Source organism: Phalacrocorax aristotelis, chromosome 6 (genome assembly GCF_949628215.1).
Source record: "Phalacrocorax aristotelis chromosome 6, bGulAri2.1, whole genome shotgun sequence".
Classification (NCBI taxonomy): domain Eukaryota; kingdom Metazoa; phylum Chordata; class Aves; order Suliformes; family Phalacrocoracidae; genus Phalacrocorax; species Phalacrocorax aristotelis.
The window spans coordinates 45,092,999-45,099,431 of record NC_134281.1 but is presented as its reverse complement, the minus strand read 5'-3'; the positions used below and the strand labels follow the sequence as shown (position 1 = coordinate 45,099,431).

The 6,433-nt window shown below is 43.0% G+C and overlaps 1 long non-coding RNA gene across 1 annotated transcript; it reads left to right on the top strand.

Moving 5' to 3' along the window:
- The first annotated feature begins 579 nt into the window (after positions 1–579).
- On the top strand, positions 580–4,150 carry LOC142058368 (uncharacterized). Its single transcript, XR_012660940.1, has 3 exons — positions 580–812; positions 3,581–3,701; positions 3,869–4,150. It is a non-coding gene; the product is annotated as an uncharacterized LOC142058368 (long non-coding RNA).
- Positions 4,151–6,433: the final 2,283 nt, after the last annotated feature.

Genomic DNA, 6,433 nt, shown 5'->3' with positions numbered 1-6,433 from the left:
GATACTAGTCTAAGACTAGCTCAAGCTGGGGCAAAATCTTACCTCACAGCAACTAAGGAAAAGCCAGAACACAGACAATTGCTTGTGCAACAGTAATGGTTGTGCCAATTGGTGTTCTTGTAGCCAGATGGTGCAGAAACACCAAGTTCCCTGCTCTTGTGGTGCTGGGCATTGGTGGTAGTAAAACAAGACTGCAACACCAAAACCAGTGCCTGGACTGTGTTAGCCCCAGAAACTAGGCAGTCCTGCGCCACCCCAGCAGTTAGCATAACTGCACCCTGAGCGCACACAAGGCTATATCACACCAGGCCCAACTCAAATCTTACGCAGAACAGTGAGAAGAAAAAGTTTAAAAACGTTTGATACTTCAGTTTTTCCCTGATGATAACAGCTAAAATCAGGTCAGTGCCACAACAGTTTTTTTCTCAGGGTCTACAGGTGCTTTTGCAGACATGCAGCCTCTTTGCTCTGGACAGCATGAGCCCCTGTGGTCACAGCTGCACGAGCAGGGGCACAACTGTCCTGGCTTGAGATGATGCTGCCTGGGAGCTGAGTGCACATGAGGACAATGAGAGATCATCTGTGAAAGGTGAAACAGGATGGGGGAAAGGACATTACATGAAGGGGACCCCAATTAACCAGATCCAGTTTTCAAAGTGTACTCTACCTTTTCAGGAACAGATGGTTGTAACTGGCCTCCGCATTATGGCTGGTCACAAACCGGATCTTCAAGAAACTTGTAGAAGCTGAAAACTCCAGTTCCCCGAGCAGTTCTTCTGTGGGAGGGGAGGAATGAAGCAGAACGGATACAGGTAAGGTGAGCTGCACAGAGCAAACAAGCAGAGTTGAAGTATTAATCTCTAGTTCACATACTGAAATCCCTGCTTCTACTCCAGCAGGCAACAAAATTAAATTCAAAAGGACACAATTGAAATTGTGAGGCCTTTGTGTAACTGCTGCAGTATAGACAGAGGTGGGAGGTGTTACCATAAGCATTCTGTTAATATAGGGCAAAACAAGCTCTCTGGTGAGATAAATTACAAACTTTGTTATAAATAACCTGGTTGCAAACGAGCTGTCGATTCACACACAGCAGTTTATTTGCTAAGGAATGCCAAGTCCAGGCTTGTTTTTATTTTAATTTACTGCACCACAGATAGTAAAAAAGAAACAACCAAACAAAAACTGAGCCAAAGGGATTGTCTCTGTAAGTATGCCCATTTCTTAGATTGCCCATATCCCTTTAAGGCAGCACAAAGCCCTTCTTTATAGTGGTTTTAAAATGACCTCCTAAATTAAGACAGCAGGGTCAAACTGACCACACATTATCTAGCGATGTGCTCAACTATTGCCTCATAACTTACAGATTTTTTTACAGCTCTTGTTGTTAGAAAAAAGAAATTCCTCAGATCACTGTGACTTATCTTTTAAAAACAAGCCTCTCTTCAATAGCTAGCATATTTTGGAAAAATCATTCAGTAATCTTGAATCCACCTTTGTCTTGCAGAGACTGCAAGAAATGACCAGCATCTCCAAAAGCCTCTGTAACACTACAGATCTCTCCCTTCCTCCTGCCTCCCCAGTTAACTGGCAGATCATTCTAGAGGACTTTGAGGAAAAAAAAAACCCACCTCTGAAGAAGGGTTTGATCAGCCTTCATTCAGGACATGGCTGTTTACGCCTGCAGTTAGCTTCCTCAGATGTTCATCTGTATCATTTCTCTGCATCAGTCCATAAATAGGTTCATCTCTCACACCATGTATACACAACACAGGTAGTAAAATAAACTGATGTCATAAACAAACAAACAAAAAAAACCAGGACAGCACAACTTAAGAATGTTCAGCTTGTAAAATCCAATCCCCAGCATTGGGACATGCCAGAACTAGAATTACTGGTACAACTTCAATTCATGCCTACTATAAATGAGTTATAGTACTGGCTTTATAACATGGCCCCACAGTCATTTTGCCTGGGGATCCATATATTCAATGCATTGAAGATAGCGATTGCTGAATGAGCAGCTAGTCGCTCTTCTGTTCTCTCTTTATTGGCATAGCATCTGGACCACACAGTGAATATATTTACTGCACGTCAGCCAAGCCCTGCACAGAATACAGATTTATTAATTTTCTCCAGGGCATTTCTTTGGTGTCCATCAGTGCAGCAGCCTACCAATTTGCAAATTAATATCCACTTACCATTATTGGAGGTGAGGGAGGGTGGGGTTAGACTAAGCCCCATTTTACAACAGAGCCACAGAAGCCAAAAGCTTTGGTTTGAGTGCTGAACTTGTGACAAAGATTGACTGTTTCCCCCAGCCGTCCCTCCAGGTTATTTAGCATTTCCTATCATTGCATATGGTAGAGCATATTTCCAGTTCCATTAGTTAGACTCAACCCTTGGTGTACCAAACAGAGCATGTGAAAACCAGGAGTCTTGAAAAGAGTGGCCACCTGTGAAGAGCTGAAGTGCCGCACAGAATCTCTGTGATAAAGGCAAGGACAAACCATTTCTCCCTGGCAGTGTTCAGTTTGCACTAACTATGAGGCTGGGCTTTCTCTTCCTACAACAACTTTCTGTGGCTGCTGATAAACCCTTCCCCAGACTCGGCTGCCAGGGTCTGCAAAGGGAACAGCTCCCTCAATACCTAGCCCAGAGCTGCAGCCCTTTGCTCAAGTCAAAACGTTATACCACCAAATGTCCCACAGCCTGGCGCTTCCCCAAACCTGCTTTGAGCAGTGACCTCTGCTGGTAAACAGGGAACCCAGCGGGTTACAAAGCTAGTGCCAAAACTTGCCCTGAAGATAGTCGCCCGACCTGTCTCTTGAACTGAAATATCCTAACATTAGTTAGCCCACAACTGGAGCTTGCTAAGCGAGAGCAGAGAATGATACTTACACATAACCTATAACAATTTTTAACTTGTAGAAGGCTATCTAATCCCACTCCCAGTTCCTTCAAAATTCATTGCAGGGCCCTCGCCATACCTTTTCAGACAAGATGCAGTTAAATACAACAGCCTGCCCCAGCACTGTTGTTTTAGTAGTCAGATTTAAATGTTGAGTTATTCAAGAAGCGAGAGGCAAAGCCTGTATTTTTTTCTGTGTTTTTGGCAGGGAAGGGAGAAGAGCTCACTATTCACTCTGCACTTGGTTCATTTGACGATTGTGTGAGCACATGCACATGCTTCTTAGGCCACAGTTTTCTCTGAAATTCTTACTACTTTTGGAACTGACTCTTTAGGGGTATTAAAAAAAGAAGAAGAAGAAAAAAGAGATAACTACTCCTATGCCATCACCACCTATTTGAAGAGTCAGCTAGTACGTCCAGCAGAGCACACATGGAACTATTCCCCCTTGAATCTGTGTTTTGATCTCATGGCAGGCTCCAGAGACACCACGTTCATTTATCTCCTGACCAGCTCTAGTGTAGGCCCAAGATTTCTGCAAGGGCAGAAAGGCAAGGTCTTCTCCAATTTATTTTTTGTCTTCTGAAATCAGAGTACAATGTAGGTTTTGCTCTCTCTCACAGCCTGTTTTCTCAGGCACAGGAGCTGTACAGTTTGTTTATCCTACAGGTTTGTCCAAAGCTGATATGCCAGATGCAAATCTCTGCCATGAGTCTGCAGCAAGGGGAAGCAATATTCTGATGTGAGAACAGCCTCTCACACCACAAGAGCTTGACAAACCACACTGCAGGTATGTCCACAGCACCCAAATGCATTTGATCCACATAGCAAATATGTCAACACAGTACTGGCGATGGAAAATATCAAGACCACAGGAGGGGGTGTGGGTAGTGGAGAGGGTCGTCAGCTTGCAGCATCTATGATGATTCCACCCAGAGCTTCATCTTTTTATTGCAGCTTTGTAGAAAGGTGGTGATGGAGCAGCAGAAGCGTGGCTGCCATCAGTGTGTGAAGCCCTACAGCTATCAAATGCCTGTCTGAACATGCAAAGCACTGCAAACTGCTATCATTCATCTCCTGGGAAAAGGGAACAGCACTGCACATGGCAAAAGGCACTTCCACAGCTGCAGGTGCTCCTAGGGCCACCTCATATGGATTCACACACATATAGACCCAATTACCTGAAAGCATCAGACCCCGGCACATGGCCAGCTGCAGTAGCTGGGGTGGAGGTCTGGTGAGCACACAGCCCACAGACTGCACAACTTGCCTGTGACTGAACAGGTACCAACAAATTCATCTGCAAGAGACTGATACTTCCATGCAGCTGGATGCATCTGCAGGGGGGCTTGCCTTGCCCTCGGAGCCATACGTGTATCTCAGTAGGTGGAAAGATGGCTGCTCAAGGCCTTAAGACACCAAGCACAGTACATACAGTACAGCCTCTATTCAAAGTAGGCAGCAACAGAATCGAAACCACTTCATTTCAAGGGTGCATTCAGGCCCTGAGCTGCAATTGGCATTGAGACAACTCTCCAAAGTGGCAAAGAGTTCCTGTTGAGGGAGCAAGTCCTGCCTGCCTCCCTCAGACAGCAGTGTACAATCGTTTGAAGGACTAGGGCCACCACATTTGTCCACCCACAGCCCAAATTTTTGAAGTTGTATCTCAGAAAATGAAGCAGGATAGGGTTGGGTGGGGTTTTTTTCATATTTATGAGAGACTGCTTAAGAGCTAAAGCCTCTGTTTCATTATTTCATTCCAACAGGAAAACAGATCTGAACAATCAACAGCATACCTCTCTGCAGCTGCGGTAGAAATAATTTCAGATATTCTTGACTACAGCTAATCTTTAGGGAGAGACAGGCAGTTCACAGGCTTACCAGAATAGCAATCAAACCAAATGCTATCAGTTCCACTTGTGCATTTCGTATGCAATTCAGCAAGAAGGTGCAGCTCAGCTTTGAGATGATTAAACAGATGAGAAATATTATCAGGCTTGAGGGATCCAATTTAGCTGCAGTTACATAGAAACCAATTGTAAAAAGGCTTTATTTTTTTCCTCATTACCCAGAATGCAGGAATGAACTCAAGAGACACTTCCCATACCTCACGGAGGCTTCACAGACTGATTATTTTTATGTTAAGACAGAAGTATATAAAAGGACTTGAAACACCAGCAGTTTGCCAGAGGAATGTAATTATTCCCGAAGCCAAAACTAGAATGTTATCCCTGTTTGAGTTGGGCAAGCCAGTTACCGCATCTTCAGAGGGCACCCAGCATACATTTTATATCCTTGTAGACTTACATTCATGAGCATGAGTTACTGTTAAAGATGCACTTTTAAGTAAAGGTTTAAAAAAAAGTGTCTTCCACTTTTGAAAGCTCATCTGTCATACACAAAGAATTCTTCCATGAATCACACGCATGTTAGTGGATGTCATGTGCAAATCTGTACAGCAACACAAGGACAGACCTCAAGCACTTTGGCATAAAAGGAAGTCTACATTTTAAGCCTGCTGCTGACAGCCATAACACTGTTAATTACTACTTACAGCTTAGAGTTGTGGGAGTGTTGCAGAAAATACCAGAATAAAAAAAAACCCAAAATATTCTGCACCTCTTTAAATGCATGAAAAATATATTTGAAACTTTTGGCTGAAGTATTGGGGTCAATAGTTACACCCGAGGTACTAGCTAAAGTGCTGTTTTAACTCCAGGTGTGCATCACAATACCAGAAAATAAACATATTAAATTACTTAATCAGCCAGACAAGCAAGAGGCTGTGACGTAATAGTCAAACCTGTGGTAAAAGTTAAGCTTGGGGAAGCTTTAGAAGACTTTGTGCTTAACCCTCAAATATAAAGGTTGGACTAGATGATCCCTGAGGTCCCTTCCAACCTGTGATTCTCTGATAATGAAAGGCAGCCCATCACCGTTTGCCATAAGCCACCTCGACACAAAAGGAACAATATAGTTCTAGTATCCACCATCATATCTAACACAGGCAGCGTCTGCATTACAAGAAAAGTACATGTCTCCATACTGAGGAAAGCAATATGTAAGTCTCATTGTAGGTGTGGGTTTTTTTCTTTTACCCAAACCTTACAGTCTCCCTAAAGAATTATTACTATACAAACACTATTTCATCACACCAACGTAACTGACACTGTGGCCATCTTTGGACCTTAGGTCCTCTAGGAAAAAAAAAAAACAACCAAAACCCCATAGGACTAACAGCATTGAAGAGAATGGAAGGAAAATGATCCAAATGTTGTTTCCCTTTATCACACTAAATTCATTTGCAAGACCATTTAGGTTACTTTTATCTCAAGGAAATTACGGTAAGGTACTGCAGCTACACCTAAGTGCTTCATACTCCACACACTTTCTAGTGTAGATATCATAGTAACTGAAGTCAGTTTAAAAATTGAGTAGTTAACTTTCAAACAACTTGGACAGGTTTACTTCCAGATAAGAAGTTTTAAAAAATGCTTTTAAAGTCATAGTTTTCACCAGAAA